At 36.2% G+C, this 25,664-nt stretch overlaps 1 long non-coding RNA gene across 2 annotated transcripts in view; it reads right to left on the reverse strand.

Moving 5' to 3' along the window:
* Positions 1 to 4,848: 4,848 nt before the first annotated feature.
* Positions 4,849 to 25,664, reverse strand: part of LOC144232496 (uncharacterized) — a 43,525-nt gene continuing 22,709 nt past the window's right edge. For both annotated transcript variants that reach the window (XR_013335412.1, XR_013335411.1), the window contains 2 exons: positions 8,716 to 8,773; positions 4,849 to 4,938 (listed from right to left, as the gene is read on the reverse strand). This is a non-coding gene — a long non-coding RNA (uncharacterized LOC144232496). The remainder of the gene's footprint in view (positions 4,939 to 8,715; positions 8,774 to 25,664) is intronic.

Genomic DNA, 25,664 nt, shown 5'->3' on the forward strand with positions numbered 1-25,664 from the left:
ACAAGATCTCTGTTATTTCTTCAGGCTCAGGCCTGCCAGAGGGTCTGGAATTGAAACCTTTAGTTGAAACAGATTCACTTTTATGAGAAAGACCCAGCAACAGTGGGAATAACAAACTGAAGGCCATTTGGCTCGGTTAGGTGAGGAAAGAGGAGAAAACTGATGCCAACATTGAATTGACAGACGGGATGGACTATTTTATGCCAGTCTAATAATCTCTCTTGGTGTCACTTTCTCCCTTTATGAAATAGAGCAGAGCACTTCTGACTTGCCTTACTGAACAATGGTGAAGCTAAACTAAGAAAAATATTTGTGAAACAATTTTCAAATACATCATTCTATCTGGATGTCAACTGGGAGATGTAATTATGATACCTAGATTGACTTTCCTACAGGTCTATGGCAGGGCTTTTGTCTTTGGAAGATGAGACCATAGACCGATTACCCAGACATTTGCTTTGAATAGTTTTTTTTTCTCTAGTGGGGATAGAATGCCTCTAAGCCACCCACATTCCTATTTGGTCTTCCTCTCCAACATTGGAGTGCATTTCCAGTGGTTGAAAGGGTAAGCTAAACCCTTACTCAGAGAAATAAAATGCACTGAATTTTCTGACACTTGTCTGTTAACAGCAAATTTTAACCAAATGAGACAAAGAAATTTAATAAAACCTTCTAGTCAAATGCCTAATGAAATCTGATATAAACTCTTGAGAATCTACAGTACATAGGCACTTGAATACTTGAAAAGAGAAATGAGAATGTGAAAGTGTAAGCAAAAGCTGAAAGTCCATAGGCATCAGTAGCTTACCCTAAAAAGGTAACCCAAAAGGACAAAGATTGTTTTACTACTTGGGAGTCAGATAAAACTCATGCTCTGTAAAAGGATTTGGTGGTGCCCAGTGAAATGGTCGGCTCACTGATTTCATAGTACTACAGAAAATTTGAGTTGGAAGGCATTTCTTCAAAATCATTAGAGTTGACAAACTGAAGCTCTTCTGAACATATCTTTTAAGATAAACATTGTTCCAAAATCCCAAATCTATGGTATACATAAAGTATATTTATTGCAAGGCCTCAGAGGCAGGTTGCGGGTTGTGGTCAGCTTCATGCTGTAAGGATAGGAAAAGTATTTCTTCTTGATGTTTAGATGAAGATGACCATTTATCTAACACTCTCACCGACCTTCCTATTCCCATTATATAATTTCTTTTAAGATACTGGAAAGGAATCAAACTCTAACTGATCTTTGAAAAGCAGATTAGAAATACAGCAATTATTTCCTGGATAAGGAGACAAGAAATGTTTCTAACAATCAAGTCAATTTATTTACTTGCAAGAGGCTCACCTGTATGACAAGCACAGCTTGATGCTTTTGTAAAGTCCTCTAACTCTCTTCTAAAAGAAACTGTATTTAAGCAATCATCCATTTATACCATTTATACCGGCAGATAACTGCACACCAAGCAACACTTTGTACTTCTCTGAGAAAATTTGAAAGAAACAGATTTTCCTAAAATGGGATTTTAGTGATATTTTGGGTTAAACACAGTGCTTCTATTGTTTCTGCAATTTAGAGTCTTTACTACCAGTGAGCAAAGACAAGCAATGATTCCAAAGACTTTCACAAGGCAGATAATGCAGATGGTATTTCACACTCTTGCATGTGCCTTGTGAATAACTTCCATTGGGCTAATTAGTCAACTCTGTGCAGTACACTGTTGAAAACTGGGCATATGAACAAGTAAGCTACCCCAAAATAAATAATACTTTTGGACTCAGGATGGATCAGGGAGGCATAATACCTGACTGAAAGACTGAGTTGCTCTGGATAGAAAATTGATAAAAAATGTAGGACTCTGAAACCAAAAACCTGGCTCTCACCTAGTGATTCCTTACTGTGGTTTTTCAATGTACATTTTGTATAAACAGATTAATTTTGTTTTCTAAGTGTTTCCAAAGACCCTGGAAAACTAAGAATTAAGTTCTCCCCATTCCTCAGAAACTCTTCCCCAAGCTCAACAGCTATTACTTGAAAATCTATCACACAGTGGCCTTCATCATCTATGCCAACAGATGTGAAGATGCCCAGAGGTCTTCAGATGTCTGAGCTACTGCGTCTCATGGGGGCAACAGGAAGGGGAGGGAAAATGGTTCCGGAATTCCAAAGGTCACTGCTGGATTGAAATAACGAAAATTGCCCACATGTTGAAAAAAAATCAGATGTGAGTACTGGAAAATCTGGCAATCAGACCAAGGAGCTTCCTGTGCCTAGAATTTCATTTATTTTTAGAAAGAGAGAGAGAGAGAAAGAAAAGGAAGGTGTGCCAGGGTGAGAGAGAAATAATTATTATGTTCTTCAGCCTTCAGGCTATCATAATTAACAGGTTCAAACATAAAATGGAAGAAATAGTTACCTTTACCAAAGGGGATAAAGTATGAACTATCACTTACACAAGCACTCATTTCTGAAAACAAGCTTAAGAAATTATTTTTTTAAACGTTTATTTATGTTTTGAGAGAGCAAGATACAGCATGAGTGAGGGAGGGTCAGAGAGAGAGGGAGTCACAGAATCTGAAACAGGCTCCACTCTCTGAGCTGTCAGCACAGAACCTGATGCGGGGCTCGAACACACGAACCGTGAGACACACGAACTGTGAGATCATGACCTGAGCTGAAACCAACTGCTCAACCGACTGAGCCACCCAGGCACCCCCCTAAGAAATTATTTTAAGTGACTGAAGAAAGTAGGAGTTAGAGTAATTTCTTTTTATAATAAAGGAAGACTATGATATGTATTTGAATTATCTTTCAAGGCACTTATTGTGTTTGATAACCATTTCCTTACAATAATTTTATTCTAAGGACACCTTTTATTTCTAAAATCTCTCTCCTTACTCTTCCCTCAAAGGTGCTAGAACTCTGTGTGGTGATGGTAACATGGGTATATAAGTAAAAAGATGTAATTTCTGCATAAAATAAACTAGACAATTACATATCATGAATCTGCTTTGATCATTTTGGTCTAGGTTATTTACTAAGTGACCTACAAGCATCATGGGGTAGAACCCATGGGGTTTGGAGGCTCAGTTGTAGGTTGGCTCCAGCTGTGTGATCTTGGATAAGTTTTCCTGTATTTTTTTTTTCACCTAGCAAGCAAATATAGGCACTGGAGAAGTGACAGGCTCTGTGTGGGTATTGTAGTTACATAGAGATGGACATGCTACCCTCACGGAGCATTGAGGCAATTTCACTTCAGCATGCTCTGTTCCAGAATAGGAGCCTGATCTGGGGGACTCCCAAGAGGGGCTACTAAATGAGTGCTGAGGGTAGAATGCAGTGAGGAGGGAAGGTCAGGGACAGCTCTTCAGGAAATGTTAAGACTGAGACCAGAGGCCCAAGAAGGAGTTAGCTAGTGGAAGAGCAAGAAGGAGTTAGCTAGTGGAAGAGCAAGGAGCCACTGTGGAAAGAAAGCTCTGGACAAAGAAAATGGCATATGTGAAGACCCAAAGGCACTTGATGTGCAAATACTGTCTGGGTGGCCTTTTAACTTAATGTATGTGTTTTAAGAAGAAACATGCAAAGTTTTGTTTAGAACTAGAATCTTTGGAGACAAATGGCAGAGACGATAAAACTATGACTAGTGTCTGTTGTAGTTATCCATGGTTCAAATTCAGCTTTCCTCTTTTTAGTCCAAAGGCTTCATGGAAAAGTACACAGGTGAGAAAGCCTAAGGCTTTGCTTACAGTGACAAGTGGGAACTTCTCAGATTACACCAGCACCCCTGAAGCTATGAGAATGCACAAACAGGCTTCCCCATGTATGATGCGTCTTCCAAAATAAACATATATTTTAGAGTGATGCTTCTAAAATTTTAATTTGCATAAAAATTACGTGGGGTTTTTGTTAGAATGCAGATTCTGATTCAGTATTTCTGGGCAGGCTGAGATTCTCTATTTGATGCTCCCAGTATGATCCCTGTGATTCAAGGACCTCACTTTAAATAGTAAGGTCTTAAAACACTTAAGGAAGGCCCAATTGAGGGAGATCAATATCCTCAAAGTTTCAGTGTTTTGAATCATTTACTTTAAAAATATAGTCTCTTATTCTCTTTCCCTGTCTCTGTCTCTCTGTATCTCTCTCATACACATGCACAAGCACACACACTTACATACTTTAAGTTCATCCTGTTGACTATAAACATAAATGTGCAACAGTTGACCAACTAATAGAGAATGTAACAACTATTCTGCTCATTCTTATCAGTTTATAAATGGGTTAAACAATATCTTGTCCACCATAACCCTTTTTAATATTTGTAGACTTTTCTTTTTGTTCTAGTGTACTAGTGAAATGTCAGAGCAGAACACTTAAATATATGTTGCCCCCAAAATCTAAGAAAATCCACCTGGTGTTGTACCTTTCTCTTCATGGGGGGAAGATCAAGGTGCATCAGTATGTTTTCTTTTATTTAAACTTTATTTATTTCTGAGAGAGAGAGAGAGAGAAACCATGAGTTCAGGGTGGGGGCAGAGAGAGAGGGAGAGAGAGAGAATCCCAACCAGGTTCTGTGCTGTCAGCACAGAGCCCAACATGGGGCCTGATCTCACAAACTGTGAAATCATGACCTGAACTGAAATCAAAAGTCGGACACTTAACCAACTGAGCCACCTAGGCTCTCTCCTCAGTATGTTTTTCTTTAGAAGAAATATCCTGAAACGATCCAGGACAGTGGACTCATAGAACCCCCCTCCCCCCCCGCCCGGCATTGGGGCAGGACCTTGAACTTTCATAGGTTTATTTCCCTCTCTCTGGCACACATGTCTCATTAAGGAATCTGAGATACTTGCTTTTTCCTAATCATAAGATCCAATTAGTATAATGTCATCGGATAAAAAGCTGGAGTGATGTTCTGTGGGATACCAGTTCAATCAAGGCCCCTGCAAGAATGATTTAGAGTTATCTATGGATTTTAAGCTATTATCCTTGCCTTGTTTGTTCAAATATCCCACCCAATCATCAGAGCCCCACTCCTTTCCAACTAGTCTCTCATTTTAGCAAATGAGACCTAGTGGCCTGGTTTATGGAAATTAAATCCAATTTCAACACTTATAATCAAGCTTTGGCCTCATTCTGGGCCAGGTCTGCCCTGCAGCTACATGAGATAAGGAAATAAGGCACCACAGAGGTTTTCTGATTCTCCACCAGTGCCTTGGGTTGGAAATTCAAGACTTTATGCTTATCTTCTTATTTACTTATACTATCCAGAACAGACGTAAGTAGTCATTCCACCTCATCATTTCAGTAATCACTATTGTCACCTTAGCACGTATGTGCCACAGCCACTTTATCTGCCAGTTCCTTGATCTCTACCTTGATTCAATGCCACCTCTGGTGATAATCTCAGTGACCATGATGCCACTGTATGCCATGGATTACCAGTGTTTTCTATCCCTCTGGCCTTCTATGGACTCTTCAAATAGAAACAACTCAATCTCAGAATCCTATTTTGAGGGTCTATTTGTCATGCCCTATAGCTTGTACCAATTACTGCTTCAGTCAGAGTCCCAGCAGTAAGCACGGCATACTCCTAAGGTCTAACAATAATTTAAAACAAGACTAATCAGGTTGTCAGAGATGCCCATCAATCTGTGCTGGCTGGAAAGAGCCTATATTTTCTTTTTTAACTATATAGTATTATCTTTCACAGGTAATTTTTATAAACCACCTAAAATTCACCTTATATATTATAAAGATTTTTTTTCCCCATAGAATAGGCCAGTTTGCCATCAACCTTCCTAAAAATCCATTACTTCTTTACTGATTTGTGATGCCACTTTTATCATATATCAAATTCCAACATATGCAGATGTCTGTTTCTAGACTCTGTATTTTATTCCATTGGTCTATTTTTCTGTTGCGTTTATTATTCAGGCTGTGTAGTATGCCTGAATATCTGGTAGGCAATTCATCCATGTACATGTCAGATTCAGTTTATTAAGTCCTTTAAACAACACACCATACTAAATTACCAATTGATGATTTTAAATTGTCATCTAGGGAAGGTGAATCTGGTTATCTTCAGGACTTCTGTTTTGCTAAGCAAGGTGTACAAGTCAAATATAAGCTGAATTACTCATTTGCCACATGTGAGTTTCCTTCTTTACCCTTTTCCACACAGTGCTCCATCTCTCTTCTCAATAAATATTGACTATGGGCTGAATTATTCCCCATCCCCACAAAATTTGTAAGTTGAAGTCCTAACCCTCAGAACCCGAGAATGTGGTATATCTGGAGATAGGGGCTTTAAAAAGGGTAATTAAGTTAAAATTATGTCATTAAGGTGGGTTTTAATTAAATATTACTGGTGTCCTTTTAAGAAAAGTAATTTTAAACACAGATGTGCAGAAGGAAGAAGTGTAAAAAAACAGGGAGAAGTTGGCCATCTATGAATCATGGAAAAGAGCCCCAAAAGAAACCTTCCCTGCTGATGTCTTAATCTTGGATTTCTAGTCTCTAGAACTGTGAGAAAATAAATTTCTGTTTTTTAATTCATCCAGGCTGTGGTACTTTGTTATGGTAGCCCTAGCAAACTAATGTAATTAGATATTGAAAGAATATTGACTTAAAGGAGTGTAATCAATGTTAGCCTAGTGTTCTTGCTCTGTCTAATCTATGTCTTCAGTTTTAGCCATTTATTCCTGTATGTTTAATCAATTGTATTTTTGCCATTCCTCCGTATCTATCTGGCACCTGGAGCTCAAATGCTCCAAATCTAGGTCATGATATATTTCTTCAATTCTGCTAATATTTGGTGGTCTCTATTTTACATAATGGCTATAGAGAGAGCTAGGAGTCAACCTAGACTTCTACTTCTACCCTTCTGTGCATCCTTTTGAATATATCTCAAGAGTTAGTTTATCCTGATTACTTCAATCTTGGAAATCTTTCTTGCCCCCTGACCCCTTCCTATCCCAGTTACCATTGTGCTGGGTAAGGCCTTAATTATTTTTTGCCTGGGCATTGCTGAAGATATACAGTCAGTCTCTTCAACTTCATTCTCTCCATTTCTCAATGGAGATGTCCCAATATCTTCTAAAACATGTCTGATCATGTGACCTAACCCTTTCAAAATTCCATTATTTAAATGAAAAAGTTCTAATTCCTTAGCAAGGCATTCAAAATCTTTAATAATGTAGATAATTTACCAGTTCAACTTATTACCACATCTCCTTTTTGCCAAGTACCTTCTATTTCTGCCACATCAATCTATTTATACTTCCTTCAATATGAAACATATTCTCACAGCTTCATGTTTTTGGTCATGTTAGCCTCTTCCTTCAATGTCTTTCACTCCCTATGTTATTTTAAGACACCACACATCCCTTGAGGCCCACATAAATTAGTATTTTCTTCAGGAAACTGTCCTTGGTATTTTCAGTTGTGATTGACAGTTTCATACTTCACACTCCCAGCTGTACTTTTCGAATCCATTTCTTTCATATTTATCACATTTTATTTTAGTTTGGTATCCTTGGCCTTCTCCTGGAGAGGGAAAGCTCTGTGGAGTCAGGGGCAATATTTTGTCCATTTTTCTATACCCACCCAATATACAGCATAGAGCTTTGTACATTATAGGTGATCTATAAACATTTGAGTGAATAAAGAGAGTTTGCCAGATATCAATTCTATAAGAGTTTAGAATTTGGAAGCATGTCATCATTTAGTTAATTTCAATCCATTTATTTTGTGGAAAATATGGCTTACTCATTCACAGACCCAAAATATTAAAAGGCTCATTTCATTTTTGGCTATAAAGTAACTCTTAGAAAATATTATGAAAAATAAAGTGGAAATTAATCAGTGAAGAGAAAATTAAATTTTCATTGAAATGTCCTCAGAATTAAAATTGAGAGAACAATTCAAAAGGCAAAAATGTAATTGCATTTGCCAAACTCCAAAGTATTTTTAGTAATATTTTATGTTGATTGCCAGTCTTATTAGGGCTCAGACACAGACTATGGAAGGAGTAGAACCACTTTTTCTGAATCTAGAGGAAGAGCTATTTGGAATTGAAAGTGGCCTTACAATTTGAGAGACTATATAGCAAAACATACAGCATTTGAGAAGTGGCCAACATTAAATAGACCCAAACCTTTCATTATCTTTACCCTCTTCTCCAATTATTTTTGAAAGCAAGTCTGGTGTAAGTACCATTTACTGCTTGGACAGAATGCTGTGGAGTCATGGCCTAACCCATTAAACACTTCCAAGTTGTGGGATCCTTATGCCTTAGATTTTATTGTTGTATTTTTATTTCTTACTTTTGTTTGTTTGTTCGTTTCTGATCCCATCTCATATTGTAGAGTCCAATTAGTGTTGGCAAAAACAAGTGCTGTTTAATTTAAAAATCTTATATGACTATAGTGTTTGCTTTTAAAGGACTCCCCAGTGGTGCCTATAGAGCTCTGGATCATCAGAATCCCAGATTTTAAAAAAGCTACTTAATAACTTAATTCAGCCTTATGGAGGAAACAAATATGTGTATTTTGCTCTGACAGAATGAGGTCTGAGCATCTCTACTCCCTAGTAGTTGATAAGGCAACTCTTCACTAGATTTCTTAAATATCAACAGGGACAATCTCTTTTAGTCATGGTTAGAGGAAGTCCAACAGAAAATTTCATAAGAAAAAGTAAAATATTTGACATCTACTTACTCAGACATAATGCTCTCCACAGATTTGGATTCCATTTTTCCACCCGAGTTTATACTGACTGTAGAATGAATAAGAAAATCCAAATAATGCTATAATCTCACATGATCATCATAACAGCCCGATGGGGTAGATATTGGGTAAAAATCATATGAAATTGCTATTTGTATAAGTAAAAAATGATTGACATCAGCAATTTCATATGGTTTAAACTTTGTTATTAATATCTCCATTTCACAGATGAAAAGTCTGATGTTTAGAGGTCAAGTAGTGTACTGAATATCACACTGCTGTTAAGTTGCAAAGCCAGACCCAGAACCTAGAAACGGAGGTATGTCTGCCTCCAAAGCTTTGTTCTTCTCCTCCAGGCAGTACTGCCAGGTAAAGAATGCAATTACGCTAAGTGACAAAGACGCATACCTCACCCTCTGGCCCCACTCATTGACACAGCAGAAAGATGGGTAGCATTTCTTTGTTGTAGTATATTTATGACTCATAAAGACAGATCCAGACTTGTGCAAGTATATACATTCTAGTTTCCTCCCATATGAGCTTTAACTGTGTTAAATAAACAATGGTGTTACAGATCTTGATCCATGGGGATAAAATTGCTTAAGATATGGACGGTTGTGGTTTTGAAATATGTAATGTTTTAAGTCACCAAGGCTGTGACTGGCTGAAAGGTTTGCACACTGCCTTCGTGTTGTCTCATATGTTTTTCTTCTTAGGTTAGAAACTGCTCAAGCATAGCTACCCTTTTCCCTTCTCAGTCAGCCTAAATAAATGATTACTGACCTTTAGGACAATGGTATAAAGCTGGAAATGGTGGTGGCCCAACTACAGACAAAGGATATTGCTGCCTAGATAGAGCAGCTCAATGAAAAAAAGTTATATGCACATACTCCTTCTTTGAGTGAGGCCCATTGTATACTTCATTTCAGTAGTTTTACTTTCCTTTTTGTAGGGTTTCTTTTTAATTTGGTTCTCTTTTAGTTTGGCAGCCTTGTAGCTACAGTCAATTCTCTCCACTCTTGCCCCAGGCCTACTAGAATAAGGGCAATTGATTTATGCATTAAAAGTCTGATAGTATATAGAAGGTTATTCATTGAGAACTAAGGGGCCTTTAAATAGTGGTGGTCATGCAAATTAGTGTGATTGCTGGCCCAGGTCCTGAAAGAAATTAAGTTGAACTGAATAGAAACCAAACTATGAGAAAGTCTGATTTTAAATAAGGTTTGAAAATATACATTTTCATTCTGGTACCAGATTTTTTTTTTCACATCACTATCATAAATTCTAACAGTTGCATGAAATTAATCAATGTGTATAATATGGCTATAGCGATTGGTGGGGGGGACAAGTTTCTGGTAATAGCATTGTTGGCAGAAAAAAGATCGAAGTTTCCAGTTTTACCTTCACTGTTTTTAGACAACAAATGATTCTGATATATACTTTTATTACTATTTTTTTAATTCTCTCATACCTGCTTCCCTCATCCCTGAGATCAAGAGAAGGAGCAATGAATGGAAGCTTTCTCTGGAGCCAGGATTCCTTTGACTTTGACTCTCTGTGCTAGTATGGTCAGAATTTTGTTTTCTTTTTTTAATTGATGTATATTTGACATATAACATTGCATAAATTTAAGATGTACAACATTTTGATTTGATAAATTTATATATTGCAATATGATTGCCATTGCAGTGTTAGTTGGCACTTCTATCAGGTCACATACCATTATTTCTTTTTCCCTGGAGGAAATAAATACAATCTAGCCTCCTAGCAAGTTTGATGATTATAATACAATATTGTTGTCTATTTTCACTATACTGCACATTTCATCTCCAGGACTTATTTACCTACTACTGTAAGTTGTGACTGGAATTATTTTGAAAGGTGCAGTGGATTGTTTCCCTTAAAATTGGTCTTTCTCTGTCTTTGGCTGTTCTGTTCTGCCCCACCTCTTCCAACAATGGATACCTTGGGCAATTGACAGGGCGAAGCCAGAGAAGTTCTGGACTTGTGCTGTGAATAACAGGAAGTGGTGCAAGATATCTTTGTCTAATTCCTCTGGAGTCCCACCTCCCTCCATTAATTTCCTTGTCCTAATTCTACTTGGCAGTCACTGCCCAGCATCTCAAAGAGATGAACTGGATTTAGTGGGACTTCCCTAAATCTCAGAGTCATGGTATTGTTAACTCTCATGAATCTACTTCCACTTTATATAAAACCTTTATTCTCACATTTAGGATCAAAGTCATAAATAATATCAAGACAATATGTTAAATCAGCTATGGAGGGTGTGGAAAAAAGACACAAAGCTCTTAGTAGATGTATGTCTTCCTTAAATTGACTTTTAAATTCTGAAATACATACAGAAGAGTGTATATAATATAAATATACAGTATAAACCACAAAATGAACAGCAATGTGCTCTCCATCCTGCTTGAGAAATAGAACATAACAATATCTCTGAATTTCCCTGTCGTGCCTTTCAGAGGCAACCACTATCCTGAGAATTGTGTTATAATTTCTTTACTTTTATTTATGGTTATCCCACATATGTATGTATCCTTAAATAAGAAATCACTTAATTTTGTGAACTTCTGAACTCTATATAATCTGAATTATATTTATATGTATACTTTCATGACTTACTTTTTGTGCTCAACCTGAGTTTCATGCATTTTTGTTGTTATATAATGTTCTACTATTTGATCTTAATTTTTATATTCATTCTCCTGTTTGATGGATATCTGGGTTATTAAATTATATATTTATATCAATATGTTAATACTACATTAAGATATTAAATAGAAAATACCTAACCAAAATATTTTCAGATTTCCTTTCTGCCTGAAATGGCTATCCGTAATTGCTAGTCAAGATTTTTCAACTATAATCTCTTAAAATTCTTGATACTTATTATCAGCAAGAAACTTCATCATAAATCTGGTGATAGAGACTTCTTTTTTTAATTTTATTTTTTAATTTTATTTTTGCTTTTTAAAAAATAGTTTATTGTCAAGTTGGTTTCCATATAACACCCAGTGCTCACGTGATAGACTTCTAAACATTTTTACAACAATATCAAAGAATTTGTTAGCTATCATTTTCTTTCATTAACAAATGTAATATTAGGGTTCTTGCTATTTTGTGGCAGTATAAAGGGATTTCTAATTTAGTTGAGCTTTTCTCAGATTTGTAGATTGTTCAGGTATTCTCATCATAGTTGTCACTTTGAAAGAATACTAATGATGTGTTGCTAAAAGACACATCAGCCACAGACATACAGAAATATCCTCTGTAGTCAGTTGAATATGTGTCCTCCCAAAATCTATGCCTACCAGGGATCTTATAATGAACTTGTTTGGAAATAGGGTCTTTGTAAATATAATTAATCAAGATGAGGTCATCCAGGATGAGTGTAGGCAGTAAAACCAACGACTGGTGTCTTGATAGGGAGAGGACACAGAGAGACACACAGACAAACAGAGAAGGCCATGTGGCCACAAAGGTAGAGATTAGAGCAGTACAGCTACAAGCCAAAGTATGCTAAGGATTACCAGAAGCAGCCGAAAGCTAAGAAGAGGCAAAGAAGGATTCTTCCCTAGAGTCTTCCAAGGGAGCATGGCCCTATTAACACCTTGATTCAGACTTCTAGACTCTAGAACTGTAAGAGAATAAATTTCTGTTGTTTTAAGCTACCTAGTTTCTGATAATTTATGGTAGCCCTGGGAAACTAAAATACTCTCTGTGAATGAAGATAAATGAGATGTACTTCATGGAGTTCTGTCTTCTAGGAGACACTCCCTGGTTTCCTAGCTTTGATACACTCAAGTAGCTGCATCTTGGTTTGTATGCAATGCTCCTTAGGCACCAGGATCCTGACCTCACCTGCAACCTCCACAAGCTGAATTGCTGTCCACAGTGGTCCACCTGCAGGTGGCTAATTGAATGGGTGTCTGGTTGTAGAGCTCCTCTTAGGCCATACTAAGTGAGTCCAGGCAGTTGTAAGAGCAGGGTGACATTGATAGGGTCTATTTTCTGCAAGGACTGTGACACTACTACTCACTGTGCATGAGCAGTTCTCCTTGGAGTTCTGGAAAAGGCTGAATCCACATGGATGTGATTAGTCTGGTGGAATTTCCCAGTGCCTCAGGTCCAGGTGATCACCCCAAGGTCCTGACAGTATCTTCATACTGGTTAGGAAGCTCAGCTCTCATCCAGCAAGCCCTAGTATATAACTGTAGAACAAAAGTGGCTTCCAGTGCTTGTTTACCTCTATGGGTTCTTGTTTTCTTGTTTTTGGTCTCTGAAGAAATCCCTCACTTTTTAACACTTTGCTAGAGATTTTAAACATTTTAAATATTTTATTCAACATATTAACTTGTGCTCTACAGGATATTTTCTATGAACAGTTAGTCTGTCATTTGGGGGGACTAGAACAAAGCTGACTTTTCTTTTATTCCAATCTAGGTCTTCGTGTGTTGCTGTTCCCAGTTGTAGTATGTTGGTATATCCTGCTTATGAAATCCACTTGTGGAAGCGTAGGAAGCTTATTCCTTTGACTTATCATAAGCTTATAATGACTACATTTTCAGGACCTTAAATCAGAATATATGATCTAAAAATAGGACTATGTATTAATGGACAAAAGGATAGAAAATCTTGGAAATGTAAACTCTTAGGGAACAATTCTACATGCTTGTCAGCCATACAATAATTGCTTGGTAAATGTTGGCTATCAGTGTTACTATTATGGTTGTTGTTACCTATACCAGGATAGCTTTAGGTAAAACCAGTAGGAAAAAAAAAGGTTGGTTTGTCATCTTCTCTTTCTCTTGTTATGTGATGTCCCCTCTCTTAGGTCACTGAGCCTCCCAGTGAGATCCAATTCTTGGTACTATCCTTCATGCAATGATCCAGTTCTGTACCTTCATCTTTCCCCTCCTACTTCATCCTATTTTGGTTAAAATATAAGTGCTCATGCCTCATGTCCACTAGCCCTCTTCCTTCTAAACTAATCTGAAATCAATGAAAGCCAAGTCTACTTAATGCTAACTGACCAAGCAGTACTTAAATTTAGCAGTAGTGTTGAGTGTTCCAATTAAGGACATGTTTAATATGACAGGTAGAGTGATACAATAAGACCCCTGTGTTGTGCATTTTTAGGCAGGAGAAGTTTTTAGTATCATGGAGGAATAATCCACAGAAGATGAACAAAGATGAGATAGGCTAAGAAAAAGTGAATATACAATTATAATAATTACTATCATTTCCATTTTATAGATGAAAAATTGTTTCTTAAATGTACATGTTTAATTTGTCTTAGGTTACACAAAAATTCAGTAGGAAGGATTTGCATCAGCTCTCTCTAAATACAAAGACTCAGCTCTTACACACAAAGCTAGTGAACATAAATTAGTGAGTAAGGTATGCATGGGACTCTGAACCCAGCACAAAGAGCAATAGGAAAAAAAGTGTAATAGCAGCAGTTAAGGTAGAGATCCTTGAACAATAGAAAATGGGTTTCTAGAAATTCAGAGGGTGTTTAAGAATCTGTTTATTAATATGCTATTAGCAAATAATGTCTTACTATGTAACGACAAATGTGAAACCCAAGAATGATACAAAAGAGGCCGACTGACTCCACTGTGACCTAGAGCCTCGCCACAGGAGCCTGGAAGAATTTAGTTGTCTCTTAAAGGAGGTATTAATCATTACTTAAGAATCACATACTACTGAGGAAACACATATATTGTAATCTGTTAGCTGTTCACGTTCATTCCTTAATTCAATAGTTACCTATGTAGGTACGCCAGTATACTAGACACTGTTAAGAATTCAAAGACAATAGAATTGAGTTAAGCCTAGTAGTAGACTATACAGTATATAAATCAGATAAATATCTGGTAATTTTTAATACTTTACCCATGACATCATTCTGTGTATTAATTTCTTTGATTACAATTTTTTTAAAAGAATTCCTTTCTATTGTTGTTAAGGAAGAGACATCTAGACCTGGTTGTACGTGATCATAATATCTGAGTTTGGGATAACTCATGAATTTATCTATCAGTTACAACGATATCTGTAACAGGGAATGCCGCTGCTTTAAGCATAATCAGGTAACCTAATTTCATGTAGGCAGCTTCCTTTTGTGGAGAATGTAGGCGTTAGTTCTTTGTATTCCTTTTGAATGTTATTTCAACAACTATTTGTATGCACCACTGGATTTTCCATTATTCACGTTTTTTAGCATAAAAAGCAAAGTTGTCATTAACCTTACAGATACTGGGGGCTGTTGTGACTCTGCTCTTCTGAACTTGACGAGGCAATTTGATTACAGAAGGAAAAGTAAAGGCTCCACTTCTCTACTCTCCTATCCTTCACCATAGCTGATCAAAGTCCTTTCTGCTATACAATTTATCAACAGGGGGACTGGTTTGCATGAAATTGTACTGTGAATAATTGAGAGATCAGTTTCTGAAATTCAAGTCTTGGCTTTGAAACATACTAGCTGTGTTACTATGGCAGGTTATGTCACCTCTTTAAGCCTGGTTTTCGTTTTGTATGAATGTAGGTGCAGTAGTATATCTTAAAGGATTGGAGTAAATATTAAACAGGATAATGCATGAAGAGTGATTAAATATATTATCTGACATTAGTTTAGTGTTAAATAAATGTTGATATGAAGATGTGACCCATGTGGTCCAGTCTTATTAAGGAGTATAGCAATTTAAGCCTTGAAATGTACAAAAATCTAATATGCTCAATTTCTTTACTTATATTTGATAAGCCCTTTGAAGAGGGCACATAGCCTTTAGCAACACTTCTTAAAACCCCTGATCTCTCATACCCACTATCAGTTACTTGACACTCCTTAAACTCCTTCTTTAGCCATTAACAAATAATCTCTCTTCTTTTCAGTCTTTTTCTCCCAATTCTGAATCACAAAATCTCAAGGGAAGACACTTCTCTAGGAGATCCGGGGAAGAAATTGAGTGGGCGAAATAAAAAAATTCTCTTAATGGTTGTTAATCATCCATTGTATAATGGTTGCAAAATGGCCAGCACCCTAATACGAAAGTCACTTTTCCCCATACATTTTAATAATTCTGATGCTTTTTAAAGAATTAGCATTCATTCACCTGTTGTTATAAGTTTCCATAGCCACATAATTGGATCACTGACCAAACTGATAAGAATGGCAGTTTGGAGGGCAGGTAATTTTGGAACAGAATGCTCCAAAGGCTCGGTAATAATGATAAAAAATAACACCATTTGGTGGTGGGAAAACAGGACAACTATGTGAAAAAGAATGAACCTGGACCACTTTCTTACACCATACGCAAATTAAACTCAAAATGGATTAAAAACCTAAATGTGAGGCCTGAAAACAAAAATCCTAGTAAAGAGCACAGACAGAATTTCTCTGACATTGGGTATAGCAACATCTTTTTCTAAATTAGTCTCCCAAGGCAAGGGAAACAAAGGAAAAAGTAAACTGTTGTGACTACATCAAAATAAAAAGCTTCTGCACAGCAAAATAAATAATGAAACTAAAAGACAACGTACTGAGTGAGAGAGTATATTTCCAAATGACATATTTGATAAAGGATTAGTATCCAAAATATATTTAAAAAAACTTATACAACTCAACAGCCAAAAAGAAAATAATCCAATTAAAAAATGGGCAGAAGACATGAACAGACATTTCTCCAAAGAAGACATACAGATGACTAATAGACACATGAAAAGATGCTATATATCACTAATCATTAGGGAAATGCATATAAAAATCACAAATGAGATATCACCTCACACCTGTCAGAATGGCTAAAATAAAAAACACAAGAAACAATATTGGCAAGGATGTGGAGAAAAAGGAACCCTTGTGCTCTGTTGGTTGGAATGCAAACTAGTACAGACACTGTGTAAAACAGTATAGAGGTTCTTCAAAAGATTAAAAATAGAATTACCATATGACTTAGTAATTCCACTACTACTATTTACCCAAAGAATAGGAAAAGATATATACACACCTATGTTAATTGCAGCATTAGTTACAATAGCCACATTGTGGAAGCAGCCCAAGTGTCCACTGATCGATAAATGGATAAAGAAGATGTGGTGTGTGTGTGTATGTGATATATATATTAAATATATATTTAAAATGGAATATTACTCAGCCATTGCAGATCTTGCCATTGCAGATCTTGCCATTTGCAACAACATGGATGGACCTAGAAAGTATAATGCCAAGTGAAACAAGTCAGTCAGAGACAAACACTACATGATTAGACTGATATGTGGAATTTAAGAAACAAACAAATGAACAAAGAAAAAAGAGGCAAACCAAGAAACAGACTCCTTAAAAAAATTTTTTTTTAAATGCTTTTATTTATTTCTGAGTGTGAGAGAGAGACAGTGTGAGCAGGGGGAGGGTTAGAGAGAGAGGGAGACACAGAACCTGAAACAGGCTCCAGGCTCTGAGCTAGCTGTCAGCATAGAGCCTGACGTGGGGTTTGAACTCACTAACTGTGAGATCATGACCTGATCTGAAGTTGGACGCTTAACCGACTGAACCATCCAGGTGCCCCAGCAAGAAACAGACTCTTAATTATAGAGAACAAACTGGTGGTTACCAGAGGGGAGATGGATGAGGGGATTGATGAAATAAGTGAAGGGAATTAAGAGTGTGCTTATCATGATGGTCACTAAGTAATGTATAGAATTGTTGAATCACTGTTTTGTACACCTGAAACTAACATCAGACTGTATATTAACTATACTGGAGTTAAAATTTTTAAAAATGCCATTTAAAGCATGATGTACATCTGAACTGCACTTTACAATGTTATGAGTGTTTTCACATAAATTACCTAATCTGATTCCCCACACAAAAAAATCTTGTGAAGTTGGTAGAGTTTGGATAATTGTTTTCCTTATAATAAATGAGCATGCTGAACCAAGGGGGACTGGTATCATGTGAGGGCTTCAGACAATCAGAGTCAGATGAGAGTCCTGGTCACCTAGAATGAGGGTAGACAAGCAGCACAGAAAAAGGAGGCCCCCTTTAAGAATCTACTCTGCCATGGCCCTCAGGAAGAGTTCATCCCATTTGGAACTGATGACTTAGCTTGTTGGTTCTTAACAATATATCCTTCCAGTCAATATGTGGACATCTTAGGATGTTGGCACCATACTAGAATTTTATCTGCAAAACTCATTAGTCTATGACAGAAAATTCTATTAACATTTGCCCTTCTTCTGCTGTGATGTAAAAGCCACAAATGAGTTAATCAAACAAAACCCTTTTTTTTTTTAAGAAACAGGAAAGAGTTTCTTGGGTTGATTTTTAATAACTAAGGATTGTTAAATATGTCTGTTGTGGTTTTAGAGTACAAGGACACCACAGTCAAGTAAGATCTTTTATCCCCCAGTAGAGAGCAATGGTACATTTTATTCAATACATTAAATTACATAGACATTAGCCACAACATGTTGATTCAGCTTCACAGGAAATGAAAATCAAAGCCATCTGTGTAGACAGCCACTCCACATCAGCACAGAACACACTATAATGTGTTCACTGCATCTCAGCTCTAAAACCTCACTTCATTTCAATGACATTATTATAAGGTCTTAAAAAGTCACTTTAATATGCATATTAAAACAACCAAATCAAGAAATCAAGAGATTTTTGAATCCAGGTTTCAGAAGCAATATTTTCTAGTTGCTTTGATTTTGCCTAGTGTTTGATAAGTTTTGAAGTTGCCATGGGATACATACTTTCAAAGACTGAGATATGGCCCAAATGCCTAGCATTAGAGCCTGGCATATAGCAGGTATTCAAAAACAATTCAATGAATTTATGTAACAGCAAAAGATCAACTATCAATATAATAAAATACTTGGGCAAAAAGAAACTTAAAAGTAGATATCTCCATTGAATGCAGATGCATGATGATTTACAAGATGCAAGAAAAAAATAGTAATTTAGAACCTAGAAAAAGCAGAAAGTTGTTCTAGGAGAGGTAGGTATAAGTGTACTGGAAGACTGGAGGACAAGAGTTTATTTTCAGGCAGAGGGAACAGTTAATTTTTTACTATAATTATCTGTAGGGACTATTAAATTCCACTGTTTTTGAGAGTTCCACAGTACCTGAGTGGAAGTGGTTTGGTGGTGACAATCTGGTTGGAAAGATGATGAGTGAGCAACTAAGGGACTTGCTCTAAAAACGCACTTGTTTAGGCAGCACATTGATTTTCTTTAGCTTGTATGTTTATTTTGGAGGGTTTGGATTGGAATGAGGGTGAAGAGGGGTTGATGGTGATTATGTAGAATTTAAAATTATTCCATTTTGGAAAATTTGTGAATTTAGGATCTTTACCTAGTCTCTATTTGCTGGTCTACCTCTCTTTGTCTTTCTTTGCTTGATAGTAATATATTAAAATTGTTGTCTGTCTTTACTGAAAATAACCTCTGTTTACATTAATTCTATACTAGTATACTTCATCAGTCTCTTTCATATTCAGGGAATTTCCTGACGGAGGATCTTCATCTTAATTCATCTCCATACCCACAGCACTGACATTTAGCTTGGCTTTTAGTAGGTGTGAAACAAAGTTATTTATTGAAATGAATGCCCTTGAAAAGCATAGATGGGAGAGTTCATTTTATTTTTTTGGCGCACTCACATATCAAGTAATCTTTCATTTTGAGAGCATGATGAAGCGTGATTAGAAGTTCAAGCTGGAGTCATAAATAAAAGTCAGAAGAGAAGGTGAACTAGAATCCAGAGGGTTAAAGTCCTAATCATGTATTTTGCATTATATTTTCCGAGTTCTACCAACAGTCACATGGATGTTCCTTGTATATGTATATATCCTTTGTGAGCTTGGGAATTGGGGCTGTTATATTATTATTTCAAACCTCTAGAAATCAAACATGCCCTTTAAATTGATTTTTTGAGGTCAGTTTTGATCTTTCCTTGAGTTACTCACACTCACCTTGGGACTACTGTCACAAGCATGTGTAGTATGCCTGGTGGGGGAAGGTGTACACTTGCCTCCATGTAATTACATGCTATGGAGCCTCATCATTTCTGGTTCTTTAATCTAAATTTTGTAACCAACTCCTTTTGAATTGGATCTTCAATACAGCCATGTCAATCCTACAGCCTCAAAACAAAGTCATTTTTAAGCTATTTCAACATGGAAAAAAATCTGAACGATTTCTGAAAGCACAAAGCAGGTATTTTCTCCAAATACAAGTAACTGAAATAACTGAAGAGATTTAGTTCAAATTGCAAATAAATTCGCCTTTGGATTGAGACGAGGCAAGAGAAATATCAGACCCAAAGGTCAAAAGGAACATTTTGGAGTAAGTTATAAACAGAAAATAGGGATTTAGAATGGAAAAGCTGAACTCAACAATAAGATAGGGTCATGACACCTTGGTAAGTATTTTTTATTATTTTTTTAAACTCACTGTGTTAACTCAGGACTTTATTTCCTGAGTTTCCTTTATTTCCTGACTCTAATTGAGAGTGTTTTAGTGTCTTTTCTGTGTGTGTGTGTGTGTGTGTGTGCGCGCGCGTATGTGTGTGCTTAAAAGACCAGAGAATAATACTTTGTACATTGTTATGTCTTCATTCAGAGAAATTTAAAGCATATAGAAATCTTAGGCCAGGTCTCATCTCTGAGAGCATGTTTGAGCTCTATTCTCTAATGATCTCTATTCCCTGCCTCTCCTAGAACACTTATTCCAAAATTTACTATTTCTTAATGTGATTACTGTGGAGCTGGTATGGTCTCAAATTCCCACGGAGAAATAACTGTTTAGGGGAACTAATTATCCAAGTGCCCAAATTTTTCCAGCCTCAAATATTTTTGATGTAAATAAATCAAAATTGCAAACTTGTAAAGCAGATAAGATGATTCGATGTGCCTGTCCATAAATAATTAGCACATGCACATTTATGATTTATCGGTAAGTAGAAGGGAAATTGGAATGATTTCTATTATTCTTCAGTAGTATGTTGAAGTTAAATTCTGTATTTTGTGGAGCTGAAAATACCTGTATATGATATCCATCATTGTTTTATTTATTTATTTTTTTTACAAATAGTTTATTGTCAAATTAGTTTCCACATAACACTCAGTNTCCATCATTGTTTTAAATGTGTTTATTGGGTGAGAGTCCTCCGATTACAGATTTTTCTCATTTCAGTTGATGCTGGGTTAAAATACACTTTGTTACCAGCTACTCAAAAAGTGGTCCTAAAGCCAATGATCAGTGTAAAAAATATTTAGAACATAAAAAGAATATTTGTTGACTGAGTGAATAGAGAGGGTTGGGTTGGAACATATAGTAAGTTCACTATTCTTCCAACTCCTCAAGTCTATACTATGTCAGGATTATACTTTATATACTCTCACTGGGAGTGGTGTACCTCGTCTCACATTACAGTGATTTGCCACCCCTGCCTAACTGGCCAGTCTCATCTCCTGATATTCCCACAACTGCACTCTAGAATGGTTCTAGTAGTAACAAATGGCTTGCCTTTCTGGAAACTGTCTCCACACTTGTACCCTTGCTGTTCTTTCTCTGCCTGAAGTATCCTACCCATTAGTCTCTTGGGAAAGTCTTATTCAGCTTTGAGTCAGGATCCAAATGCTACTTCTTATGTAAGGATTTAGCTGCATGTCCTGGATAATTGGACACTCTCTTTTAAACCCCCAGCATAGAGAGAAAAGGCAATATTCTGATTATATTGACTGGTTGGTTTGCATGTCTGGTTGTCAGTGGACTGAAAGACCTTTAAGGGCAGGTGCCTTGTATGTCTGCATTTTTGTAACTCGAGCACTTGATAGAGTGCCTTTCACATGGTATGTGCTCTTAAAGTATATACTGAGTGAACAAGTATATTCTTTAGTATGAATCATAAACATGACTTTATACTACCTATATATCTTATTAGATTTCTCATGTCTATACCTTTCAGGTGTAATTTTCTTTACATAAGTAACATATATCTAAAAACACTTCTAATTTTGTGAATTTCATAAAATTTTAGATCCCTACTGCATTGAAAATATATTAGAAGTAGCTATTTAAATTTAAGTCAATGAAAATTAAATAAAATGGAAAATTCAGTTCCTCAATAGCATCAGCCACATTTTAAGTATTCAATAGCCACATGTGGCTGGTGGCCACCATATTGGACAATGCAGACAGAGAACATTTCTATTATTGCAAAAAATCTATTACACAGTGCTACCTTAGAGAAATTGGCTATCTTTGGTAATGTTTCAAATTCTTCTGTATAGTAAATAAATCATATCCAAACTAATTACTTTTGACAATCTGGATACTAATACAGCCAGGTTATTTAAATAGACTTAAAAATGTTATACTCTATGGGATAACCAGACATTTTACAAATATTTTAAATAGTCTGTCTTTAAATATAAAAGGTGTTGAGTAAAATAAAATATTGAAACTGATGAGTCAACATAATGACTAACCAAGATACACCATTTTATTATCTCCTCTTCCTGAGCCACCAATAAAATCATAGCCCCTCCAAAAGTTTTAATTACTATAACTCTACAACATGAAGAGAGCAGGACAAAGATCATTAGTGGACAAGGGAATTCAAGAAATTTATGGAATATAGAAAACTGATGAAGCAAACTGGAGAGAGCAGCAGCCTGTACTATATTACACATGGAGGGGGGATAGGTCTCCAGTCTCTATACTTAGAAACAGTATATACAAAGGAGGTCAGAAATGAGTTGCACAACCAAAGATGTATAAAAAGTCTGGTAGTTGGAGAAGGCCTAGAGCTTAGCACAATTAAGGAAAAATTATATCTGTCTCATTGAGACATTTTCGAACATCAAGGTTAAAGAAAATGTGCAAAGAGATAGAAAGGGGTACAACAAAATAACAAGGAGCAGCCTGGCAGAAGCTTTTCATTAGCAACACTAGGTAATAGAAGATAATGGAATAAGGCTCTTGAGGTTTTTTTATCCATTAGGTATGAGGGCAGAATAAAGACATTTCAGACATATCTCATTCACAACGTTTACCTATTACACACCCTTTCTTAGGAAGTTACTGGAGAATGTTTTTACCAAAAACGGTGATGCAGAAGACCGGTTTTTATGATGGATTAGACTATTGCTTCCCATTTTTCACATCTTCCCTGTCATCAACATAAACATTTATGTCTTTGCCAAGTGAATGCTTGTCTCTGGGAGTGGTGCATCTCTTCCCCACCTAGAGTAGGTGGAATTACATTTCCTTACTATTTGGATGCAGCATGAGCAGTCACTTCCTCTCTCTCTCTCTCTCTCTCTCTCTCTCTCTCCATTTTATGCCATCTTACATGAGAAAAGCATGCTCTACATAGCTGCTGGCACCAGATGAAAGACACATGGAGAAGATCTGAATTCAACTCATAGTCTGAAGTAGAGTGAGAACAATAAATGTTTGTTGTTGCCCTATGATTTTGGGGTTGCTTGTTATGCAGCATTATGGCTAAATAGCATTTTTGTAGCAATAACTGATTTAAAAGATTTCAGAATAATTAATTCAATCTATGAGAGTAGTGACATTTCTATTCTACAGAAAAAACCATGCAGCAGACCTAAAAGCAAATGAGGACTAATGGCTCTGGGACTAAGGGTGTTGGGGGCAGAGTGGAGATCTACAAGAAATAAGAAAAATAGAACAAAAGGTATGATTGAGACCTTGGGAATATAGTAAAGGTAACTGGAAGAACACAAAAATGAGAAGTCCATTCTGACTAAATGGTAGGCGTACAGTAGTCATGACACTAAACTCTAGAAATGGTATCTTTTTCCTATCACATTATTAGCTCTGTAGTGAACTATATTTATATAGATGTGATTAATTTAGCTCTATTTATAGAGTTTTTCTAAAGATATATACATATATCTAAACTCACCAAATTGTATACATTAAACACCTACAGGTTTTTTTTTATGTCAATCATACCTCAATAAAGTGGTTTAATTTAAAAAAAAAGGAGGAAAAAAGCTAACTGTGGTCAGTGTCCTGTAGGTCACCAAAAACTGGCTTCCTGAGCTAGAAGCACCAAAATCCTAGGCCTAGTCAGAGGCTTGCATAGGTTCATGGAATTCCATAAAAATGGCACTTTGTGCAGTCATAGCAAAAAATGAATCTATCATAACTAGGGATAAAACATAATGGTTTCCTCACTTTTTGGTCTCAAGAAATCTTTACTTTTTACTTTTTATAAAATAAAAAGGGAGGATCCCAAAGGGTTTCTTGTTTATGTGGGTTAGAGTGAGTGATATTTACCTTATTAGAACTTAAGTGGTACTTCAGTGACCTTTTCATTTCTACTTTGAAGAGTGTGATAATTTTTGACTTTTAAAGAGCTCATAATCTACACTTAAAATACTCAATTATTTTTTCTAAACTCTGAATTATTAGAAAATAATACCACCACTTAATTGGCATCATGATATTATATGAAAACGCTCCGTTGCATAAGACATAATAAGGTGCATTATTTGCATCTATAAATTTGAAAGGAAGATAGCTTTCATCATCATAAGAAATTTTCATTTCTCATTTATAGTTTTGTTCAGTTTCTTTGCAGTAGATTCCATCTTCCATGAGCCAGGGAGCTTGCTATATCCAGTTCTGTATCTTTAAGTGCAGAGGTTTCAGCTGCGGGTCAAGAAAGCAAGTTGTATTTTAGTAATTTTGTATGGTGACAGATGGTGACAACACTTACTGTGATGAGAGTTTCCTAATGTGCATAATTGTTGAATCATTATGCATCTGAAACTGATATGATATTGTGTGTCAATTGTACTTCAATAAAAAACAACAACAACAAAAAACAACAAAAAAAGAAAGCAAGTTGTTTCCTCTTTCTTTTTCAGCCAACAATCCATTATGCTTGTGTCTGCATTATTCAGCATGGTGGGGGGGGGGGTCCAGTTGCCAGGCATGGCTCCTGGACCTCAGAGAAGGGAACTGAGAAGCCCCTCCATTTATTCCTTCTCTAATACTCTTTCTTTATGTAGATCTGAGTCTTACATCATTTTCCTTCTCTCTGAAGAGTATCTTTTAACATTTTTTGCCAGGCAGATCTATTGGTGACAAATTCTTTTAATTTTCATTTCTCTGTAAAAGCTTATTTTGAAGGATAATTTCACTGGATACAGAATTCCAGGTTGGTTTTTTTTGCTCTTTCTTGCTTGCATGATTTCTGAAGGGAAGTCTGATATAATTCTTCTCCTTGCTCCTCTATGAAAACGGTATTTCTCCCACCTCTGGCTTGCTTCAAGATTCTCTTTGCCTTTGATTTTCTGCATTTTCAATATGATATGCCTAAGTGTAGAGTTTTAGTGTTCTCTGAGCTTCCTGGATCCATAGTTTCATTTTTGTCATAATATTGCTTTTTACTATGAAACTTTCTTACAATCAGATTTAAGTTTTAAAAACATAACATATACAACTCACATATTTAAAAAATAACTATGGCACTATGGCACTTTCAAAACCAATAATACTCTATAATATCTCTTAATATTTAACATTAAAAATTTTTTAAATGTTTTTTTATTTACTTCTGAGTGAGAGAGAGAGAGACAGCGTGAGCAGGGGAGGGTCAGAGAGAGAGGGAGATACAGACTTTGAAACAGGCTCCAGGCTCTGAGCTAGCTGTCAGCACAGAGCCCAACATAGGGCTCGAACTTACAAACCGTGAGATCATGACCTGAGCTGAAGTCGGACACTTAACTGGCTGAGCCACCCAGGCACCCCAATATTTAACATTTTAAAAATATTTTAAAAGATACCCTTAATGTAAATATCTATATAAATACCCAATTTTCTTTCTTATTTCTTATAAGAAAAAAAATGTACAAACTCTCTT

This window comes from Crocuta crocuta, unplaced genomic scaffold, assembly GCF_008692635.1.
Source record: "Crocuta crocuta isolate KB4526 unplaced genomic scaffold, BGI_CrCroc_1.0 scaffold14, whole genome shotgun sequence".
NCBI classification, from domain to species: Eukaryota; Metazoa; Chordata; class Mammalia; order Carnivora; family Hyaenidae; genus Crocuta; species Crocuta crocuta.